The 23,839-nt window shown below is 49.8% G+C and overlaps 6 non-coding genes across 6 annotated transcripts; 2 read left to right on the plus strand and 4 right to left on the minus strand.

Moving 5' to 3' along the window:
- Positions 1 to 283: 283 nt before the first annotated feature.
- On the minus strand, positions 284 to 355 carry TRNAC-GCA. The gene has a single exon. It is a non-coding gene; the product is annotated as a tRNA-Cys (tRNA).
- A 1,992-nt stretch (positions 356 to 2,347) lies between these two features.
- TRNAS-AGA lies at positions 2,348 to 2,429 on the plus strand. The gene has a single exon. It is a non-coding gene; the product is annotated as a tRNA-Ser (tRNA).
- A 9,930-nt stretch (positions 2,430 to 12,359) lies between these two features.
- Positions 12,360 to 12,523, plus strand: LOC123358544. The gene has a single exon (XR_006575747.1). It is a non-coding gene; the product is annotated as a U1 spliceosomal RNA (small nuclear RNA).
- Positions 12,524 to 16,783: 4,260 nt separating this feature from the next.
- LOC123358545 lies at positions 16,784 to 16,979 on the minus strand. Its single transcript, XR_006575748.1, has one exon. It is a non-coding gene; the product is annotated as a U2 spliceosomal RNA (small nuclear RNA).
- Positions 16,980 to 20,244: 3,265 nt separating this feature from the next.
- On the minus strand, positions 20,245 to 20,316 carry TRNAE-UUC. The gene has a single exon. It is a non-coding gene; the product is annotated as a tRNA-Glu (tRNA).
- A 652-nt stretch (positions 20,317 to 20,968) lies between these two features.
- TRNAK-CUU lies at positions 20,969 to 21,041 on the minus strand. Its single transcript has one exon. It is a non-coding gene; the product is annotated as a tRNA-Lys (tRNA).
- Positions 21,042 to 23,839: the final 2,798 nt, after the last annotated feature.

The raw sequence follows: 23,839 nt of genomic DNA on the forward strand, positions 1-23,839 counted from the left end.
CATGCCTCCCAAGTGGATGTGGTTCTTGTTCTTCTGCACATTGTAGCCCGTGGAGGCCAAGGACCTGCAAATGTGTCTTCATGTGCCTTTGTTTCATTGATGAAAACATAAACTAGACTCTTACATGATTGGAACTGATTTCAGCTGGGGGACATATTTGCTAGATTTTTATGCATTTGCACAGGAAAATGTTGAGTGTTTCCATTCATCCCTAGTCAGTGGAGCTCCTGAACATAATGGAAATGGATATGCAATTACTTTTTGTTGAAGGACCAGGCTTTTAAGGGGGCACTTGGATTTGAACCAAGGCCTGTTTGATCTGCAGTCAAACACTCTACCACTGAGCTATACCCCCTGACAATTACATTGGCAAGTCAGTGATCTCAAGGATCATGAAACCTGAGAGTGGAGTTCGTTTCTTCCACACCAGTGTTGCTGTCTGTGCATCCTGGAGCTATGGGGTGAGTGGGAAAGGCCCACAACTAGCTTGTCAGTATCAAGAAAGGAGCAGCCGACATCAGGACCAATGAGACGTGTTGGTGGCGCATCAGGAAGAATCCACTCTCCCAGAGACTTCTCAGTGAGGGCACGGTACACAATGGGGGCTACCTACCCGCCACGTCCCAGCAAGGGTCTGTCTAGTCCCACTTCAGTGTTACCCAATTTCTAATCAGGCTTTGGCCCAGATTCCCTCCCTGAGCGGCACCAGCACATACCTGGGCCCCCTGCTAGTGTTAAATCTGCCTTGAGCTGGGACCCAGCTTGGCAAAGAGCCTGCAGCCCCCTCTGTGCTGGGGAGTGAGAGCAGCCCTGGCACTGGGCAGGGCAGCCCTGAGGGAATGAACCCAATGTGCCCGTGAGACCCTGATCCAGAACCTCTGCCCGGCAGCTCGTGCTGCTCGGGCGTCTCTAGTCTCCGGTGAGGATTCAAAGCTTCTCTGCTCCAGGGGAACCCCTGGGGGAGGGAGGCAGGGCTCCTGCAGGATAAATCTTCCTGCCGGCAGAGCTCCGGTCCCCTCCTCATGGGCACAGGGCGTTGCACACGGCACCCACCACATGCACACACCCCTTTGTGGGGAGAATCAGCTCTGGGATATTGGGGTCAAACCCTTCCCACCTCCTCCCTGCAAACCTTCTCCTGGCTTCAGTGAGGGAATGGGGGCGTGAGGGGCTAGTGCTGTAACAGCAGCAGCGTGGCCGTGGGGCTCGGCCGGTGGCTGGGGCCAGTTGCCTGAGCATGAACCCAGCCGACCCCAGGAGATGGACCCGGGTCACCAGCCCAACCCACCACGCGGCTGCTGCCGCTGCCCCGTTAGTGCGCGAGCTCCCACAGATCACGCTGGGGAGAGCCCCCAGCTGCAGGGGAGACGCCCCTGAGTGCCTGGCAGGGACCAGGTCCTGGCTGACCTGCCCTGCTGGGGGTCAGGGGGCTGGGTGACAGGGGGGCGTTGGCTCTGGGGTGGGACTGTCACTTCCCCCCTGCCAAGCCAACAGGATCACAGCAAACGAAACCAGCTCGGCCGGCAGGGGAAGAGTTCAGTCCAGGGCCTGGTGCATTCTGGGAGCAGGGGCGGAGCAGAGAAAGGGCAGATACGGGGCAGCTCTGAACACTATGCGCAGAACTGCCTGTCCTGTCCCGCAGCCCCTGTTACAGGGGGCTTTTAGCCATAGTTTTAATCAGGCCAATAAATTGAACCACACCCCTGTTAAATCATTGCTCAGCCCGAGTCCTTCACCCACATTCCTTAGGGCATTGGGTGTTTCATTTCCTGCCTCCATTTCCCACAGAGACACAATTTCCTTTGCACAGATCCATGAACAGCAAAACCTCCCTGTGTCTCTAGTCTGAGCCAGGGCGTTCGATTCCAGTGAACCCTTCTCTCCTGCAATGCGATGGTCAGACAGAGGTGATGTGGCACCTGCATCCCTGCCAGGGAGATATTGTCTCGGCTCTTTCTTTCTGCTGCTGTTGTTAGTCCATGAAACATCAAGGGTGGAATGCAAGGCTCAGTTCATGCACCAGCCCCCTGAAAAATTTCAGTGCCCCAGAGAAATCCTGCCACCTGCTATTGGAACGATGTGCTGGAGATTTGACTAGGAAAGGGACTGTCTGAATTGTCAGAGTGGGGAATGAACAACAATCTACAGCAATGTCATTCACACAAACACACTCTCATCCTGCTCCAGCCGGAAGGGAAATGGGCAGGAATTCTCGCTGTTCACCCAAGGACACACTTACACTGATGCACAGCCATGAATGTGCTGGGGAAGCTGGTCTGAGCAAACAATTTGAAGAGACATTTCAGTGAGAACTGAATTATCGTGTAGTAAAACAATTATACATCAAGTAGTTGTGGCCGAGTGGTTAAGGCGATGGACTAGAAATCCATTGGGGTTGCCCCGCGCAGGTTCAAATCCTGCCAACTACGCAAGCACTGCACTGTTGTTATGATTACTCTAGTTTTAGTGCCTGAGCATTCACAGTGCAAAGTGGAGCTAAATCTAGTTTCACTCTGTCTATACTTAAAATGCTGCTGTGGCACCTGCTATAGCACTCTGGAGTAGACAATCAGTGGAGAGGTTTTCTCATCCCTGTAATAGCTGCATTGACAGAACAATTCTTCCTTTTCTTTAGCACTATCTAACCAGGGCTTAGGTCACTGTAACTATATGGGTGGACGGGGGGTTTCATACCCTGAGAGACGTCGCTCTGCCAGTTCAGTGCCCAGCGTACACCAGCCCTTAGATCCCTTTTGGTATTTCAATGCAGGCACTGACCTGTGAGAGGAAAACATCAGCTCACAAACACAGACTGAATTCCCCACATTTAATCTCGCTGCACTTTCCAGAAAGTCACAAAATTCAATTCATTCTTGCTAGGACAGAGAAAAAATAAGTGACACTAAGTTTTTGTCTTGGTTAAATAAAATTAAGTGTTTAATTAATATAGTAAAAATCTGTCCTGATTCCTCTAACTAACACCATAGCGTGAAATAGGAACAGAGACAAAGCTTGTCAGTGATGACTAATTTTGCAAGTGATCTTCCCATTATTAATTTCCACGCTGCCTCCTGCTCTTTATAATCATGGCAATACCAACCACAGAGGGAAACTGAGGTGTGTATTGGCATCACCAAAATTCCCGCCTCTATCACACACACACACTGCTCACAGCCCTTGGAGAGAAAGCAAAGCATGGGAAGTGGATGTTAGTCCAGTGAACACAGTGGAGGACAAGCTGCAATCCTCACACCCTGGTCAAACAGGAGAGGCATTGGGCTCCCAAAGCAGTTGTGGCCCAGGCCCTGACTAGGGCCAGTGTTTTCCGGAAATTGCTGCTATTACTGCATTTCCCCCTGAAATTACTCTTCATTTCTGGAATCACCCTTCGTATCCAGAATAGCTGAACAGAAGGTGGTTGGGGATGCAGGGTCACAAACCCCACATTTCTGCCTGGAGATCCCTGACTCCTCCCCAGGGCACGGGGCAGAGGCTGGGGGCTGGCTGCTTTTGAGACTTGCTGCCAATTTCTTCCCTCCTCATACAAGTCTGGGCTCAGAAAAAACACTGGAGCTTCCCCTTGGGAGACTTGGCAGTGGGACGCTGGGCACCCTCATTGTGCTGCAGAGCAGACGGTGCTCGCACCTGCTCTCGGCTGCGTCCACAGCACCTCTCCCCTGCTCATCTCCCCTGCACACAGCTGGTTCATGCCCTGTCTCCCCAGCACACAGCCGGCTCCAGGCTCTCAATGCCCAGTGTCTGGGCCCCACCTTCCCCACACAGCTGGCTCCTGTCCCCTGCCCACAATGCACTTTCCGGCTGTAAAGGATTATATATTGCTCATGCTTGTGAATTACTCTGTTTTCGCTGCCAGCAAACACTGGCCCTACTTATGACTGTTATCTGTATCTTTGAGCCAGTCCTTGAAAGCACGAATACTTCACAGACTGTGGTGCTGAGATGGGCCAGATGATACCGGGGAGGCTGGGGGATGGGGGGATGGGTTTCCTGTGCAATCTGGTGTCACTAAGGCTGGATCTCAAGGCTGGTTATGCAGAACTCCATCTTCTGAAGCTTTGCCCCGCACAGAAAGGGGCAGTGACTGATTTTACCTCTTTCGGGAGACTGAATATGACAGACTTTTTGGAGAGAAATAGTTGAGTTTGAGCTGACTGAGAAGGGCCTTTTTGGGCTACAAACTGACATGACCTGAGAACCCAGACGTAAGCTTTTAAAGAAGGTTTTTAATATACTTTGGAATGATCGGGGATTCCCAAGAGGACTGATGGTAAATAAACATTTTGATGCTTTTCTTGCTTTATATCTTTTCCCCATAAGGCACAATGCCACTGTCATGGATCCACAGGATCTGTGCAATGCCCTGGCTTTTAAACAGTCCTTGGGAGGTGCCCCTTGAGTGCACTACACCCCCAACGGGTCCCACTCTTCCACAAGGACAGGCCATGTAGCTTCAGCACCTGAGACTGAGCCTATGGCTTCAACACTCCTATTTCAACCTGTGAGCTCTGCCAGCAGGTCCAGCCGAACTACACTCCTGTTCAGAGACTGTTCCTCAGTCAATGCACAGAGCAAGTTTGTGCTGTGACACTCGGCAGACTTTTAAAACATAGCAGGGTTCATTAGTCAACTGAAATACAGCACTGAACGTCTTTAGATTAGCACAGAGAAGCAAAGACGACGATACAGTCCATACTGGCTAATGCCCTTGAGCCAGGCTGCTGTAGAAAACAGTTTGGTTTCCTTTCACTGAGCCTGTCCATTTGTCTTTGCTCCAGTAGAGCTCCCTGCATCTGCAAACCCAGTTCTTCCTGCTCCCAAAAACATAACGAGTCCGTGTATGTTTCACTCAGCCAAGCTGAGATCCTCCCATGGACAGGTGACAATTATTCCCTTGTCTCTGTCAGGTATTCCACTGATGTAGGTTGGTCCCAGCCTGTCCTTAATGACCCATTCATATCACCCCATGACAGCTCAGTGACAAAACACCTCATGTCTCCTGCTCTTTATAATCATGGCAATACCAACCACAGAGGGAAACTGAGGTGTGTATTGGCATCACCAAAATTCCTGCCTCTCTCACACACACACGGCTCACAGCCCTTGGAGAGAAAGCAAATCACGGGAACTGGAGGTTAGTCCAGTGAACACAGTGGAGGATAAGCTGCAATCCTCACACCCTGGTGAAACAGGAGAGGCATGTGGGTCCCCACCCATAGAGAGGGGCTGGCTAGAGGCCTGATACCCGAGAGGCCATTCCTTGAGCAGACCATGGAGGCAGGTCAAAGGTTTCGCTACCCCAGAACTGTGGCATCGCAAAAGCAGATTTTGGGGAATTAGGAAATCTAGTGACTCAGGTGTAATGGGAGGGAGAATTAAACTCCCCCAGTGGGAGGAGAAGGCTGGGGAATTAAGCACTAAAATTCAGGAGCAACAGCCCCTAATTCTTCCGAAAAGAAGGAAGTTTGGGGTGGGCTTTAGCAATTAAGTTGCACCACATTCATAGATTGGAATTATTAATTAATAAGTGATGTAAATCATGAGTATTAATGCTTGATGCTTAATTATGGATGTCCCAAAGGCCACGTATGGGTTGGGGCAGCTATTGACATTCTTGTAGTCAGAGAAAAGGAGCAGATATGGTATATAGCCATCCTAAGGAAGTGGATAAAATACCTCTCCTAGTTACCAGTTTTTCATTTTGTCGGGTCCCTGAGACAGTGTAAACTGAAGCAGGGCTCCCTTCTGATGGGCTCCCTTGCCCGTCGATCTTTCTTTCCAATGGTGTCCGTATCTTGTAAGTATGCACAGTGCAAAACCCTCTTTACTGTACTTACCTTAGTTTAATCGTTACGTGTATTGAGCCTGGCCTATGATTTCAGTTATAACTGTCTGGATTAAATCACGTTTCTGTGTGTTTCACCAAATTCCATCTTCTCAATTAACTCTGAGTAGCCATGTACAAGGGCAAGTTGTGCCCCAACCTGTAATCTTATAAGTGTAGAAACTGTACAGGCTACACCACCGCCCTATGACATCATCAGCCAAGTGCCCATTGGTGCCAGGGATGTGACCCTGGTGTGGGAGGGAGGATGCAGCAAGGACTCAGGGTCGGAGGCCGGGGTCACTATGCATTGAGATGGGGAGGCCATATGGGGAGGGGGGTAATGAGTGGGAGAGGGAGGTCAAGAGTTATAATAATAATAATATTGGGGGGGGAATGTATAATGAAGTGAAACTGAACAGAAAGAAAACTGGAGTGGAGGCTCTAAAGCAACAAGGTTTGGGTGGGGATTTGGGGTTAAAGGTCTGGGATCCCCCAGAGCTCTGGATCCCCAAACCTCACCTCCCTCCCACTGACCCACCCAGCCCACTTCCCGGGTGCCCTTCCCCCACACTCCCCTCCCCTTCTTCCCATTACTCTCAGCTGGCACCACCTCCCGGCACCTTGGGAACTTCTTGTGTTCCCTCCTCCTCTCTCACTACCTCCTCCCTCTCTGCTGCTTCTTAGCTCTAACCCTGCACACACCCGCCCCATGTCCTGGCACCCCAGAATTATCTACTCCTCCCTTCTCCTCCCCTCCCACGGCTTTGTTCTCCCTTCACCTGTGGGGTCCTGAATGGCAACATTATACACTCTCCTATCAAAAGAGGAGCTCACCTGACTGTCACACAAGCCATGCATGAGTCATACACCTATTAACTCAATTTAGAATTCTACAGGTGGCATATTTTCCTCCTAAAATTAGGAAACGGCATGAAAGCTACAGTGATTAATGTAGTTATTAAGGTATCCTATAAGGATACATTAAATGCAATTTTAAAATTACTGTTGGCACCAAAAAGGCAAATGTCCAAAAATTATTTTAGTGGGTGGGAGATAAGGCAAAAAAAAGGAGGGCAAGGGAACTTGTCAAAACTTGTATGACAAATCAAGGTATAAAGTTATCACTACTCAGGTTTTGTAGAGCCCCCACAGCTTCTAATAACCGAGGGGACAGGACTCCTTACCCAGCAAGACCACCGTCTCATAGTTCTCCTGCGTGACATCCCTGTGCAGGGGTCTCTGAGCAGGGTCCAGCAGAACCCACTCTTCCCTGGTGAAATACACAGCCACCTCCTCAAAGGTCACTGGCCCCTGAAAGAGTGAGAGTCCAACACTCAGTATCTAGTGCACCACTCACAACCCCACCACAACCCCACATGGGGGAAAGGAGCCAATCAAAGGGAAGCTCTGGCTGGCTCACAGGCAGGAGTCCCACCCCCACCCTGCTCAGAGCAGCCAGGAAACACCAGGGTGAGGGGACGAAGCGAGAGCCCCTTGTCTCTCTCAGCAGATCCATCACCCCGCAACTAGCCACAGACGGATACAGGAGATGGAGCCCCTAGCAGGGCACAGGGAGAGCTCGCTGGCAGAGAGCCCAACGCTGTTCTCATTGTGAAGAGCAGGACAGGACCAGACTTAGTGGGGGGCAGACGACATGACGGTCCGGGGGGCCTTGCTGAGGGGTGTCCTGTCTCTCCTCTCCCCACTTCTCTTCAGCTGTCTGCCCCTGCAACTGTTCCTGCAGCCCTGACCCCTCCCCCCCCACTTGGAGCTGCCCCCAGCCAAGCTGCTCCCAGGAGCCTCCCGTGTGCCGTGCGGCGGGGGGGGGGGGGTTGCTGATGTCAGGGTGGCCCCACCCTCCTGCCTCTGCCCAGTCTCTGCTGAGCTGAGCGGGGGGGACAAGATTCTGTGCTGCTGCCTCTGGATCAAGAGTGGGAGCTGCTGGCCCCTGCTGCTGTGTGAACGAGCCTTCGGACTAGTGAGTGCCGCTGGGCTGGAAGTGACAGCGGGTGTGACTCACCCCCAACCCCCCCACACACTCACCCCACAATAGACACTTCAATTACTGTTATTACTTCTTTTTACTTCCTGTCAAAATGTGCAAAGTGCACATAGTCTCTGTAATTTTATTCTTTCACATTTGGTCAGGATGACAGTGCTGGTATTTTAGCTTTCTAACTGGTCTGTGCATTTCAAAATTTTATTTCTGTCTTATGCTTAAATTCAATTCTTTGAGTAATGAGTTCTAAAATGCCTCACCTGTCCTGGCTGGAGTAATTATCATTATTACTGTTATTACCATATTGTGCTTTGTCATTCATTATTTAAAATGGTACAGTCAAATAACAGACTCTACATTTTGCATGTACTTACCTTAGCAGGGCTCATTTAAAAAAAAATTAGCTAAACTCAAAACTTTAGACACTGTGCAGATGAAGATCACTTATCTTCAGATTGTATTTTTAAATCTGTCTGTAAAGTAACTTAAAATGTCTATGAAAATAAATACAGTTCCAAGTATGATACTAATAGCAATGATGGAGTGAAATGTTAGTGAGTCACCTACATGATAGTGACTAGTTAACACAAATGCCGAAATAACTAGAGAAATAAATTCCCATTCATAAAACAGAGAAAAAAAACTTTAATCCCCTATGTAAACTAAGTAAATATGTTTTCAGTGGAATGAAAAACAATTGACTAAAATAGAGGAGATAATGGCAGTAACATGGAGCATGTCTGTTAGAGAAAGTAAGCAGATTTTATTTTTATTTATCTCTACTAAAGATGGGGTAAAAAGTATCAACCTTGTGTTTCTGATACCTGCATTAAAGCTCCAGAACTGATACCTCAAGGCTTGGGATAGGGAATATCTTGCTGTATTGTCTCCTGATTGTTCTAAATTTACTTTTAAATTTAATATGTGGCTGTATTAAGATTATGGGAAAAGAGGTACCAAGTGGTAACAGGGTGAACAATTAGCAGGAAGATTAATTTTAAATAATTTTTTTTTGTAAAGGCACCTCTGTTTCCAAATGTGCCTTAACCACAGGATACAGGTTGTGTGTCAATGCTAATGAGCTATAATCAGAATCACATTATAAAAAGGGGGTGCCCAGAGCAGGAAAATTGAGCTCCCTGTGGGAAATTCCAGCAGGAACCATCCCTCTACTGATGATCAATCCATGAGAGACACCTCAAACCCTAATACTATTGAACAGGATGTGAGTAGAACTAGAGTTGTAACTTTTGCACAGGCCTTATAGAATTTCGATATTCGGGAGCTTGGGTAATCATAACCATAACTGTAACTTCAATAAAACTTGTAAAACCGACTAGACCTTGTACCTGTGAATGTCTGTGTGGTCACTACCCTTGGTCTGTGTGTGTTCCTAGAGACTGTACATTTGAAGCAAGTAGCAGAGGCGACTTTCACTCTGTTAAGCTTGAAACTGTCGCCACCAGAGCCGACCCCGCGGCGGTGTAATACCACATTACAAACTGCACTTTAAATAAAAGGCTGCACAATACACCACACACCAGGCCACCCTCACTTCTGTGCTGCTGCTGCTGGCGGTGGCATTGCCTTCAGAGCTGGCGCTCGGCCAGCAGCCGCCGCTATCAGGCCGCCCTGCCAGTGCTTAATTTGTGCCATGGCTGAGCTCTGGCACCTCTTTCAATACAAATTAAGCAATAGAGGGAGGCACCGGGGCCTGGACGTGACGGTGGGGAGCCCGTGAGGGCCAGGGGTGGTGGGGGGCACCAAAATACAAGTTCACCCAGGGTGCCATTTTCTCTAAGGTCAGCCCTGGAGCTGGGTATGGGGGAGGGGCATATCCCCTAAGGCCGTGGTTCTCAAGCAGGGGTCCCTGGACCTCTTAGGGGCTGCGAGCTGGTTTCAGGGGCTCCTCCAAGCAGGGCCAGTGTTAGACTCGCTTGGGCCCAGGGCAGAAAGCCCAAACCTCCCTGCCTGGGGCCATGAGCCCTGCCACCAGGGGCTGAAGCCAAAGCTGGAGCAATTAGCTCTGTGGGGGTCCCTGTCACATGGGGCCCCAGGCAATACCCCTGTTTGCTACCCCCTAACACCAGCCCTGACTTTTCTGTGCAGAAAACCAGGCATATGCAGGGCAGTGGGGGTTTTATAACATGTTGAGGGGCCTCAGAAAGAAAACAGTTGAGAACCCCTGACTAAGCCTCATTGGTGGGTGCCCCTCTACATCTCACAGCAGTGAGGCTCCAGCCCTGGGATTCTGCTCCCTTTACCTAGCCCCACCTAGGTGTGTTCTTTGCTCTTCCACAAATCAGAGCATTTCCACCTTCTAACCTCATGGGTCTGTTCCTAGAATGGAAGCCACATATTAAACAAGTCCCAACAGGTTTGCTACACCCTGGCTTCCTCCCATTCTCCACCCTGTGAATTTCCTGCCCCGCTCCAACCTCCAAACCAGACTGCCCAAGCCTCCCACCTCCTGTGTATCTGCTGTCACTCTCCCTCCAGCAGGAACCCACCAATAACCCCCAATAATCCCTACCTGAATGGGATCCTCTGCAGCCATTTCCCTTCCCTGTCCCATAGGAGGATGGGATGAACCGGGAGACGTGGGCGTCATTCTGCAGCCTGGCAGGATGAGAAGGGCAGTTGTGGATGTTTCAGAACTGGCTTTAGTTCATTTCACATCACAATTCCCCCAGGCCCTTTCCCTGCAGACAGACATCCTAGACTCTGCCATGCTGGAAAATGCTTGATCTCTTTATTACAGTGTAGACCTGACCCCTCCTGCCAGGGGTAAATCCACAGACGTTTTTCAGCCTCTGCAGTAATAAAGTCTCTGAACAAAATGCTAGAAAGGAGCAGAACCAAAGGGGCTGGGCAGGCTCCATAGGGGACACTGGTTCCTCCTTCCCCACCGGTGCCCCAGCCATGCCCTGTGGCTGGCAGAGAACGGCCACCCCATCTCCACCCCAGAGGGAGCTGTGTCTCAGGGCTTCCCCAAAAAGCACCCAGGAACCCCCATCCCTTTTGGGGAATGACTCAGGGCAACAATTTCCCACCCAAACAAAGACGAATTGCTGCTGATGAAATGGGGGGTGGGGCGAAGCCCCCCAAATATGAGGAGAATTTAAATTGACATTTGAAAATTATAGAAAAAAAATCAGGAAAAATAAGAGACTAGAGAGTCAACAATTTTAGGAAAAACGAGGGAATCTCCTTGGGTTTGACGGTCCTGTGTGGTGAGGGGAGAGAAAAGGGGGAGAACCAGAGAGACTTGTTACCAGTACTGGGGAGGGAAGTGGCACAGACAGGAGAAGGATGCAGGTATCTCCCCCCCAACTCACACACACTCTTCCCCTGGACTTTCCCGGCTGCACAGAGACCGTTCAACCCCCACCTGCCCCACTGCCCTTCCCCCGCCTGCAGCGCCGGCTTCTCCCCGCCCGCCCCCGCCAGCCACACAACGGGGAACCCCCGGGCCCCAGGCTCTGTCCCCACCTGGATCCCAGCGGGGCCGGGGGCAGATCCTGCTGCAGCGGAGAACAGCGGCTCCGCTCCGGCTCGGGCGGCTCCAGCGCTGCTGGCAGCACGTGGCCACCAGAAACCAGCTGCTGAGCCCGGGCTCCCGCGTCACAATGTGCCTGAGCCCCGCCCCCAGGAGCTGCCCCGCCCCCGTCTGTGCCAGAGCCCCACCCCCAGGAGCTGCCCCGCCCCCGGGCTGTGCCAGAGCCCCGCCCCCAGGAGCTGCCCCGCCCCCGTCTGTGCCAGAGCCCCGCCCCCAGGAGCTGCCCAATGTCCCATCTCTGGGCTTAGTTCTCCTGCCTCCTTGTTCCCAGCACCCACCGCTCCCAGCTGCTCCCTTCCTGTGTCTGCAAACACACCCCGCCCCCGGGCCGGCTGCAGCGCTCGCTGGGGCTGTCTCCAGTGGCTGAAGTTGCCTCCATCTCTGCTTTACCTGGGTGGGGGGGAGAGACAAAGAGAGGAGATGGTCCCAGGGTGTGAAAGCAAAATTAGGGGACAGGGAAAGAAGGACTGTTTGGAAAGGTGGGTTTTTTGCGAGGGGAGGGGAGGTCATTCCTGTATTGGACCAACTGCCGGTGGGGGGAGAGCGAGAGAGAGAGAAGCGAAATGCAAGCTGCGCTCTTTCCCCAGCAGCAGGTGGGCCACGTCATCTCTCTGATGGCCTGGCTTCCCGGGATGGGACCCGGCTACCACTACAGGGCAGGCAAGAGCGGCGGCCCGGGCGGGCAGCGGGAGGGCCCGAGCGGAGGGGAGGAGCCGCATGAGCGGGTATGCAGATCTGTGTGCGAGCAGAGCATTGTGGGAGCGGACGCAGGCTGCCAGGCAGGGCCCGACTTTGGCACCGGGAGCTCAGCGTGGAGAAGGGAGAGGCTCCGGGGGACGCGTCGGGGCAGCTGTCGGCAGTGGGGGCCGGTGTGGGCGAGGCCGGCGGTTGGTAGGCCCCGTGTGTTATAAGTGCGGGGCGAGCGAGGGCGGGCGGCGGCCAGGCAGCAGGAACTCATACTTATCTGGCAGGGGAGATGCCATGATCACAAAGGTGGTTTTCCCAGGGTGAGGCTCATCCATTGCACTGTGGGTGTGCTGACCCCTGCAATTTCCCCAAATGCAGGAAACTCGACTGCATAATTTGTGGTAGTGGGGGACTGTGTTCGCGCTCTCCCCTGGTGATTGGTTTGAACAACAGACAACTGACAGTGGCTTGTTTAGGCTTAGTGCACTGCAAAGCAGATTCTCTGGAAAGCAGTTGTTATTCTGGGCCTTTGGGAGTGCTCTTTTCCACAGGCCCTGTACTTCTAGGTATCTTTGTCACACGTTCCTCCTTGTAAGCAAAGCTCAGTTCTGAAACTTTACTTGGGTCTCTCTGTGTTCTTGGCTTTCCCTGGTCTTTTGCAGCTGATCTGCTCTCTAGTCTGCTTTTGGGGGGCTTGGACTGGTGCCTTCCTTGGCTCTAAGGGGAGCTGCCTGCCTGCCTGCTCTGCTTCTTTCCCTGCTTGTAGCTTCTTGCCCGGCCCTTCTTCTCGGGCTCTTCCTCTTTTGACGGGAGGACGGCCTGTCCAAAACGCCTGTCCCACCTGGTCTCCTCGTCCAACAGGCAGCCTCGCCCCCTGCCCTGGGGCCGCTTTGGCTTTCGCTGTCTGTTCCTGTCTCTTGGTGGCCACCCTGTCCGTGCTACGGAGACTAGGTTGTCACAACCCCATGCTGGAGGAGGGCTTTCCGTCGCTTGAGGCCCACCCACCGCCTCCCCGAATGCCCTTTAGCTACGCTGCGGGTTAGGGCGGCGTGGCCGTGCCGCGCAGGAGCGGGTTTTCCCTTTTGCACACCTCTGACGGACGGAGCTGTTTTGACTTAACTGTTCAGCACGCACCGACCCTCGGGCCTGGGCTGCACGGGGAACGTAAATCGGCGCGGCTACATCAGTCCGCGCCTTGGTCGGAAGAATTCTTCCGTCGACCTAGCTCCCGCCTTTCGGGGAGGTGGATGGCCGGCACCAACGAGGAAAACCCTCTCCAGGACCCTTCTCCGGGAACAGTGCCCTTCCGTTTGGGGAGATTATGCTGCTTTAAAAAAGAGAAATTGTTTAACTGCCTTTCTCTGAGGCAAGGTTGACTTTGTATTGCTTCCCTCGTGGCTCCTTATAGCAGTTGTGTTCTGAAATCTTTAGGGTTTGACTTCATTTATGATGAAATCTTGCTGTAACTTTATTCTAATTTTCAATGAGTAACTAGACCTGAGCTGTTTGGTGTGTTAGTGGAGGATTGTTTAAAAACCTGGGATTCCACTTTCGGCTGCCTTTCCATTACATTTCCTCTGAAAGCCCACCGAAAGCCTCCACTTCCCACATAACTCTCTCAAACCTGCAGTCATCAGGCATACAGAAGATGCTTACAGTTTCACTCCATACGAGTCCAGTTCCTTGCTGTTTCCTGTCTAACCACTGCACACATATGGTATCCCCTCCCTACCCGGAGCTGCTTCCTGGCTTTTGCGCTCAGGACAGGAAAACGAGAATGGAGAGGTAAGCTGTGCAGGGAACTCTTCCTCAGCTCGCACTCCACCCCCCAAGGGCCTTTCGAGGTCTTCTACGGACTTCAGGTTTCATTTGATTTCCAAGGTTTATGGGCTCATTAATTAGCCATCTCTCCTAATGCAGGGATCCTACGGGTCAGACCAAAGATGGATGGCCCAAAAGAGCTAAGAAACAGAAATAAAGGTGAGCGCTAGGCGTTACATTCAGATGAGCATCCAGAATCTGACTGTGCCCTGGCATGTTCAACGCTGCCGAAAAGAAGGAGCTCGTCAGGTCCCTCTGCTAGCACCCAAATCTGGTGGCTAGTCAGTCTGCTGGGAAATAAGGAAAAGGAAATGAATTAAAGGAGTCAGGCAATAACAAGGAAATGAAGAGCTTTGTCGAACGGGTTCTGTCTGATTGACCGTCTTCCCAGCTACCCGTCCAAGTTAAAGACCTAGCCCAGTATCCTGTCTGCTGACAGCGGCCAATGCCAGGTGCCCCAGAGGGAATGAACAGAACAGGGAATCATCAAGTGCTCCATCCCCTGTCGCCCATGCCCCGCTTCTGGCAAACAGGGATACCTAGCTAGGGATACCGCTGGCAAAGCGCCATAGATGGACCTATCCTCCATTAATTTATCTAGTGCTTTTTTGAACCCTGTTATAGTCTTGGCCTTCACGACATCCTCTGGCAAAGAGTTCCACAGGTTGGCTGTGTGGTGCGTGAAGAAAGACTTCCTTTTGTTTGTTTTAAAGCTGCTGCCTATTAATTTGGTTTGGTGACCCCTGGTTCGTGTGTTATGAGAAGGAGTATATAACTCTTCCTTATTTACTTGGTCCACGCCAGTCATAGATTTACAGACCTCCCTCGTATCCCCCTTTAGTCGTCTCTTTTCCAAGATGAAAAGTCCCAATCTTATGAATCTTTTCTTAGATGGAAGCTGGTCCATATCCCCTCATCATCTTTGTTGTCCGTTTCTGAATCTTTCCCATTCCCATATATCTTTTTTGAGATTGGGGCGACCGCATCAGCATGCAGTATTCAAGATGTGGGCATACCATGGATTGATATTGAGGCGATATGATAGTTTCTGTCTTATTACCTGTCCCTTTCTTAATGATTCCCAATGCTCCGCTGCACATTGAGTGGATGTTTTCAGAGAACTATCCACAACGACTTCCAGATCTCTTTCTCGCGTGGTAACAGCTAATTTAGACCCCATCGTTTTATAGGGATAGTTGGGATTATGTTTGCCAATGTGCATTACTTTGCACTTATGAGCACCGACGTTCATCTGCCATTCGGTTGTCCCGTCACCCAGTTTTGTGAGATCTCTTTGTGGCTCTTGGTAGTCTGCCTGGAACTTAACTCTCTTGAGCAATTTTGTATCATCTGCAAATTTTGCCACCTCACTGTTTAGCCCTTTCCCCAGATCATTTATGAATAAGTTGAACAGTACTGGTCCCAGTACAGACACCCGGGGATAAGAGAGGGAAGATCCTCTTCTGACACTGGCAGACCAGGTGCCAGCTCATGCCAAGGCCCCTAGGCCTTACTGAAAAGTGACAAACGCATGGCTGGAAACTAGTCTTGCTCACCTGTTTGTTAGTGTTGTTAAAACAGGCATTAGCTTTATAAAAAACGTGTTTAGAGTTTATGACAAGCTCGTGAGTTGCTGCATGCATTATTCTCACCTATAATAGCCGTAGCCCATGTTGTAAGGTGATATATAAGCGTTGGCACTAAAGCTGTAAACCCCCTTGCCGCCGCCACGCCACCAGTCAGGAGAGAAGTATTACCAAGTGTGAAATGGTAGTTTATCAGAAGAGGCGTCATCTCCTTTCCAACAAGAGAAGGCCCTGACTGAGACATCAGGCAAGCCACTGTGGATCATCCGTGGACAAAAGACTTGGCTGATTGCTCCTCCTCACACACCTACGAGGAGGCAGAGCCCTGCACAAACACTTGCCCCCATCAGCTTGAGCTCTGGGGGAATGGAATAAAAATCCCTGTCAGGAAGAAACTGTTGTTCCCCCCTCCCCACGATGCTGCTTGGACTTCAGGGAGACGGCACACCTTCTAAGCAGCAGCAAGGGATCCTGGCTGTTTGGCTAGGGTTAGCCCTAAAGGACATACAGAGCTTGCGTGTTACAGCAGCTTCTACTACCCCTGGGTAGCAAGATAGAGTCAGGGTGCCCAAGGGGTCTGTCTGTGACTCCATGTTAAGGCTGTTCTAGTGCCTGAGGAGTTCACACTTGATACTTGGTGGGTGAAATTAAAGTGAGGAGCCCCGCTGCCTGCCAGCCCCAGGCGCCGGGGGCTGCTGCTCTCTGGGGCTCTGGCCACACTAGAAAGGTAAGTTTCTAGCTTGCCTGGTTCAGAAAACCAGAAGGGAAAGAAAGAGAACCCACATTAAATTTTTTTTAAAAGAATCCTCCTGATTTGTAAGCCACTGTCATGATTTGGGGGATTTTCCAATAGCGAGGATGGCAACAATGAGAAGCTAAGGGTTATTATGTAGCATTTAGATTACAGTAGGCTTGGGGGGGGGAAATCAGGATTGGGGCCCCTGTGTGCTGGGTGCAGCACGACACCTAGTGCCTTGTCTTGATCTTACGAACCAAGATACATAGAACGTAGGCCGGGTGGGGAGAAGTCTGTGTAACTCATGCAGTTGTGGATATACACGTGACCTCAAATATTACCAACCGCCCCACCCCACCCCTGAAAAATACAAAAAAAAACAAACAAAAAAATCCCATCTCCCCAACAGACCCAGAATCTGGAAAGCATTTGTCCCTGTAAAGAAAGAAAAACACCCAGATTTTTCTGCTACTTCAAAAAACATTTGCTTTAAAGAAAGTATCACAGTTCAACTCTTTTCTGCTTTTCTAACCAGAAGGTTCTCCTCTAAAGGAGATACACCGATCCTGGAAGCACTGCAATACCAGATCAATGCATAGGGCAGACAAAGCAAGCTTCTGTTCTAACCCCCCCTGCTTCAAAAATCAAGTTAATATACAGTCCTCAGATCAAGGATGTATCAGAGATTAAACTGATAAGAACAGACACAACACTTTGATCTGAGCTCCAAGGAGCCCAAAAACAATACTCACATTCTGCTATGCACGCACACCCCTGCGCCCACCCATTTCGACCTCACCAGGACGAGCTCCCAGAACCGCAACAACCACCACAACTCGGGAACTCTACCTGAGAATCACTTCCCCAAAATGACTCCAGTGGAAGACTTCGAAGCAAGAACCCTTAACACACAATTCTGTTCAAAGACAGACAAGTCTTGCAGATGCCTTCCTCTCCCTGGTTTCCCCTCTATACTCCTAATTTCCATAAAGCCACCCACTGACCTGGACTACCAATCTCTCACGGTTAACTCTTACAGTAAAACAGAGTAAAGAAAGCCTATGCAGGCGCTATTCCACAGCCCCGAGGCTCTTTTCTGCTCCTTCCCACAGAACTAGCTCAAACAGACAGTCAATTGCATCAAAGCAATTCCTTGCCATTTGGGGCATTGGTGCCCCTTAGTCCCTCTGAGGTGATCGGCTGGTTCCTTCTGGCCTGAAACGCTAGGAATCTGACTCAAAGGGCCACAGCCTTCCTCTTCTTCTGCGCCTATGAACTAGCACTCATCTGGGCAAAACGTTGACCGTTTCCTAAGTTAAAACACTGGTGTTTTCCCCACAGGAAAGGGATGGACAATTTCTCTTCTGTGGGAAGACGAGGGAAACCATGCAATCACCTTCTGGAAGGTATATTAAGGAGGGCGGCGGAAGAGCCCTCACGGACTAGACTAAGAAAGCAGCTCTTGAACTGACCTTCCAACAATGACAAACTAAAATCTGCAAGAGCAGCTTTTCAACTCAGGGGCCCAATAAGAAGCCGTTACCAATAACTAACCGAAGAGTTACAAATGACTCCAAACCATACACTTTTAGGAAAAACCAAACGTTAACACAAACAACAACGCATTTCTTTGCTGCTCTTCAACCGTGATACTCTCCTCCACCGTTCCTCCCAAAAACATACAAAACCAAAGAGCCAGTAGAATGCACATCACAAAACAGTCCCCTGCTAGCTAGGAAACAATCTCACTAACATGAGAATCTTAAAGTAAATAAACCATTTTCAGAGCTCTGAGCTTTTTTCATATACTATAGATAAGCTTCAGCCAGTGACACCAGTTCAGGTAGCCCCCTTCTGTTTTTCTCACAGCAGGCAACAGCCTTGCCAAAGCAAAGCCTTAAAAAATTGGGTACAAACTCATAAACATTCCTCTCCATGGAAAAATGCAAAGGGAAATAGGCTGGCCAGGGGCATGAGGACAATGGCCCAGACAAACGGGGAGGGACTTGGTCCAGGGGTGGAGGAAGACAGAAAAAGGGACAGGCATGGGATTGGCTTCCTGTCTTTTTTCCTTTGCTCAGCATTTGACCTGTGACTGTAATGGGGAGACTTGAGAAATACCTGTGATGCTGGCGAGGTAGGTGGCTGCCCCGAGAGCGCAGAGCTGAGCATTTTCCACTGGGTTGCTGCCTGCACCCCCAGCGCCTGGCCATGATCGTATAGTGGTTAGTATTCTGCGCTCTGGCCGCAGCAGCCTAGATTCGAATCCGGGTCATGGCATTGCTTTTTGGTGGGGAGGGGCTATCCTGCAGCACGCCTCGTGGTTCAGTCTGATGGCGTCCGTTTGCAAAGAGAGCCATCAGCCGGTCCTTAGTTTCTGCTTGGTAAAGGCAAGTCAGTGGGGTCCATTGGTCAGAAAAAGAGTACCAGGACTTCTTGCTGGGCGTCAGGGTCCAAAAGCAACGCATTACCTCCTGGAAAGGGCTGTGTTTCGAATGTCCATCCAGTGCGCGTTGAAGGGAAGGATCTGCGTGCCTGGGAAGCTGCGTCCCTCCAGAGGCGCTTGAGAAGCCAAAGGGGCCATGGGTGAGTTTGCGATGAGGTGAGTGTGAAGTGTGGAAGGGGGAGGGTGGCAAGAGGAGGTTTTGAGAGGAAAAAAGGTGCTGCTGAGCTGGTAGGTGAGGGTAAGGTCCCAGGCGGGTGTTGTGTGAGGAGCTGTGTAGGCCCGAAAAGGCGTTGTGCTGGGCAAGGGCAGGTGAGGAGGGCCAGGGCTTTTCCCAGGGCTGTTACTGCAGCCAAAGCCTTTGTGAAGCAGAAGAGGGCCATCTCGCTAGAGGGTTAAATTCACAACTCTTTCAACTCCCAGAGCCCTTCTACAGCACAGATGATTTGTATACACCTTCAGCGTGAGCCAAATTGGCAGGTTTCCGGGAGCCCTGTGAGTCCGATGTTGTTTTAGTCTCCCTGCTGATTTATTAGGAGAATAAAAGATGGACACCAGAACTGAGGCAGACTACGGACACCGCATTCTGAGAAAACAATGGTGAACCTCCAACTCCAGCAGTGTGGGCCACATAGACAAGTAACCAGCACCCACAATCTTTACAAGCTTTTTTCCAAAATAACTCATCTTTTGGAAAAATAGGTTGAGCCTTTTTGACAATCTGGCTAAAGATTTTAGTGCCTAACTGGGAGCCTAGTTCTTCTGCAAATCTGGCCCTAGCGGTGGGTGTGAGACCTTCTGAAAATTCTGGCCAATGTGTCTGGAAGCTCCAAGAAGCATCGCAACTTTGAGCATTTACTAGAACAGGATGAACAAAACCTTCCTTCCTTGACCTACAATCACCTTGATTCCAGGTTGAGGTTTCAAGAGAATTGATTTGATTCTTAGATGCACTGTGAAACAAACACCCTCCTGTAGACATTGGAAGGGGGAGGCTGAAATGGATCTGCCACTAAACCACGTTGCCTTTCATCAGTAGCCACCTGAGCAAGAGGGTAACCACTGGCCTAGAGGTGAAAGGCCCATAGCCCATGCTCAGAAGCCTTCAGCGGCTAGATCTTAGGAATGGAAAAGCTTAATGATCTTTCTCCGGGGTGTTACTTCCAAAGACTTGTATATAGCGCTGGGTGAAAGGTTTTTGGATGAATATTATATTTAGTGAAATATTTTGGTGGACCCAAAATGATTGTTTGGTTTGGTTTGGTTTCACCAAGAAAAGTGAAAAGAAAAGAAAAAGATCTTGGGTCAAAGTGCAATGTTGTTCTAATTTAGGTTAGGCTCGGTAAGAAGGAAAAACTAAATTGTTTGCACAAGTAAGTGTATTTGTGTAAAAGGGTGCAGAGGCTGGGCTTTAAGGGGCAGATAGCCATATTGTAGTAGTTGGAAGCTTTGCTTTCCCCATGGCCTCTAAAGAGTTTCCGAGCATTCTGAAGGAGGCCAGGAAGTTGCATTCTTCTGGTTGAACTCCAAGCGAGGAAGGCAAGGTAGACTTTTGTTGAAGAGGATAACTCCCTGACAGGGAATCGAACCCGGGCCGTGGCAGTGAAAGCGCCAAATCCTAACCACTAGACCACCAGGGAGATGACAGTTGGGGGGGTTGGGCATAACTTTCTAGGCCTACTTTCTGTCCAACTGAGGCCATTCGTTCGTCTTCAAAGGAGGTTAACACAAGCTCTGAGCTCTTCGTTTCCTTACGGTTCCCTTCCTATTTTTAGCACTGATATGAAAAAGAAACAGAAAACATATTAAAACAATTTCCAGTATTGTTATACATTGAGGCCATGTCTTTTTTTAAAAAAAAAACAGTTTTGTTGCTATCTTGTTTTACTCTCCATGGGCTTACAGAAATGTACGAGGGATGAATAAGATGTGGTGGAATCGTCAGCCTTAAGCAATCTCCATCCCAATGAAGAGGGCTGGTGGAGGATTTGAGAAAGAAGCAGTTATCTCAACTACTGAGCACTGGCGAAGATATAGAAATAAGTAGAGAAGCTCTAGATGGCTGCTCAGGGGGTGGGGGGCAATCAGCTTGTGAAAGGTTATTTTTTCCCTCTCTTGCCTGGGCTAGAAGAGACTCAACTCTCTTAGGACCATGGAATTGTCAATGTGTCTTGTCTTCATGATGTACTAAACATCTGAGACCGCCTCAGCTGGTTGAGAGGACAAAGAGTGGATTCTGTTATGCTCTGAGACTCTAAGGGAGAGAGTGATGTCGAAGAGTACAAGATCAAACGCCCAACGTGGGGCTTGAACCCACGACCCTGAGATTAAGAGTCTCATGCTCTACCGACTGAGCTAGTCGGGCTAGGCCTCAAGGGGTTGCAAAGGCACAGACAGTGCAAAAGAAGAGCGAAGGAAGTTTCTTTGCGTGCTGAGATTCGTTTCCTGACATTTGCCTTCTTTCCTGGTTCCTTCGCTCTCCAGCTAGCAAACAGGGCCCGTTCCAAGGCTAGTTAGATGCTGGTGTCTAGACCAGAGAAGTGGGGTTCATCTAGCAGCTGCTCAGAGAAACCTGGGTGGGAGGGTGGAATTTAGGATTCTCCCACCAGGAGGAGGTGCTGTTTCTCAGAAAAAGCTTCTCAGCGCCCAAAGAGGGGGCAGAGAAGACAGTTTCCCGCTGGCCGCCAGACACATCTTTTCGGAGGGAATCAGAACCCCCTGGGGTAAAACTCCTCCAAGGATGTGCGGCTCCAGGAATGTCAGAGAAGGGAAGGACTGTTTGCTTTAGGAGGTGGGTGCGGGAACCTGCAGGTCCTTAGGTCCCTCCAGCGTCCGATGAAAGCATTTGGGGGGAAGGGGCCGGGATAGACAAAGACAGGAAAGACGGGCTTGCGGCTCCTGTGCAAACACCATGTTGCCAGCGGTCCAAGAGAAGCGGGTGGGGGTTCGAGCATTTTGGCTGCTTCCTGAGGGCACGGAACTCACAACCTGGCAATGCTCAGAGCCCCGTTCCTCAGGAGTTTTCTTTGTGTTGGTCTTGTGATGCTGAGGGAGGAAGCTGAAGCATCATTTGAGTTTGTTTCAGTGCCTTCGGTTGGGCTAAGGTTGTGACCCTGAGCACAGGGGTTCCAGCTCTTAACCCCTGAGGGGAATGGACAATGGGCCAACTTAATCTGTTGGACAGAAAGTAGCCAGAAAAAAATCTAATGATGCTTCCGGTTCCTCCGTCAGGATCACAAGAGAAACACAAAAAATCCCAAGAGGAACAATTCTTCTCTGCTTTCGTTACCTCCATCGCAACCCTCTCCACCTCTTCTTCTGCCTACCTAGCGGCTCTTTGATGGAGAAAGATCCTGGAGCGGATAGAATTTCTGAGATACAAACTGAGGGAGAGGCTTTGAGACCTCCTGATAGGATGTTGACACAATCTAACAGGGCTCTTGGTTGTAGCTGCCTCCTGTCTCTGCTCCCTATGTTGTCAATTCTGTGTCCTCATGAAGCAGCCAAACCAGAGTACGTAGAGCACCCAGTTTAGGGCTCAAGCCCAAACCCTGAGACTAAGAGTCTTACCTTCCCTTTATCAGTGTCTACTGTACTGCTCCCTTCTTCCTCCACCTGTATATGTTTGATATCCATACCTGCCCAAGATCAAGCAATGCCAACTTTCTGGTGGGGAATAAACTGGAATTTACCTGTCGAAGAAAAACTCAGTTCTCGCTTTTTGTTTGGGTGCAGCAAAAACAAATACTTTATTATTTCTCTAGTGAACACAAGAGGGAGAGAGTGTCAGGAACTGGGTTGCCCCTTGTCCTGGACGGATCTCTCTCAATTAGTAAACAATCATAACAATTTTTATACCTTCTTAACAGACAGTGGCTAGCAAACCTGGAGACAGTAAAAGTAAACATTTGCATTTGTTTATACATAAGCCTATTCGTTATCTTATTTGTCTGCAATACTAGAACAGAAAACAAGACTGCAATTCACAAGGTCGTAACGACTGTTCACACAATTCACTCTGCACCAGATACAGGGTCACATCTTAACTTCTGCTAATTAGCTAACATACATTAAGATCCCTTCAAACCTTTATTAATTAATTCTTGGCCTCCACACTCCCCCCTTTTGTACTTCTAGTACAACAAATACCTCAAATCTCAATTTGCATTAAACCATGGATTTCAGAGTCTACAGGAGACACGTCAACCTTAGGGGTTTTCATGGGATGTAATGACAACGCATGATTAGCATGAACATGAAAAGTAGTATTACTATCATTACGTCCTTTACAACAACAACAACAATAACATAATCCCACACCAACTAACAACACTACAAACAATAACATCCCCATAGGAATAAAATAATGGGGTTTTTGTACAGTTTTGGCAACAAAGCACAATACATCAAGTTTAGTAGATAAAGTAGACACTCTATAAGCTGTATGAAAGGCATTCTGTTCAGCATGATATATATTCTGAAGCATGTGAATTTGCCCTTGCAACTCAGAGATTCTGCGAACCTCTGGCAACAATGAAAGCAAATTCTGAAACCGATCAGGTACTATTCTAGTCCAATTAAAATATACCTGAAATCTAAGAGCTACATGTAACAGTCTATCTGCAGGCCAGTAAATTATATGATTGCCTGCAGCAGTGGTAAGATTAAAATGTATATCTCGTAATGTGGTGGTATTAACGTACACACAGCTATCATTAGCCTGAAAAAGTGGGTGTCCTGTAAGGGTAGTCCCTTGACCTCTACCCTCCCAGCAAATATTGTCATAAATAGTGACAACTTCCCCTGGCTTCAGTTTCCGTATACACTGAAGCTGTGGTGGTTCTAACGGCCAAAATGTCCATAAATTCCCTAACCCCATCCAAATATCAGCTGTAATCCCAGGAGCACTAACTAAAAATCGATTAGGAGAATCAGGTGGCCTGACTTCCCAGATATCTCGGTGAATCACCCAATCCCACATGCATCCTCCCCATGGACCCGGCAGGATTCGGTATGTGGGAGCCCACACCCCCTTAACCGGTCCATATGCTTGGAAGGAGCACTGTGAACGTCCACATTTCCATCCAGAAAGTCTCCAAGTATGTCTCCATGGCCACAGATCAGATGGTACTCCTGACGTGTCTGTAAGGGCAGTGGGCCAAG

This window comes from Mauremys mutica, unplaced genomic scaffold, assembly GCF_020497125.1.
Source record: "Mauremys mutica isolate MM-2020 ecotype Southern unplaced genomic scaffold, ASM2049712v1 Super-Scaffold_100089, whole genome shotgun sequence".
Classification (NCBI taxonomy): domain Eukaryota; kingdom Metazoa; phylum Chordata; order Testudines; family Geoemydidae; genus Mauremys; species Mauremys mutica.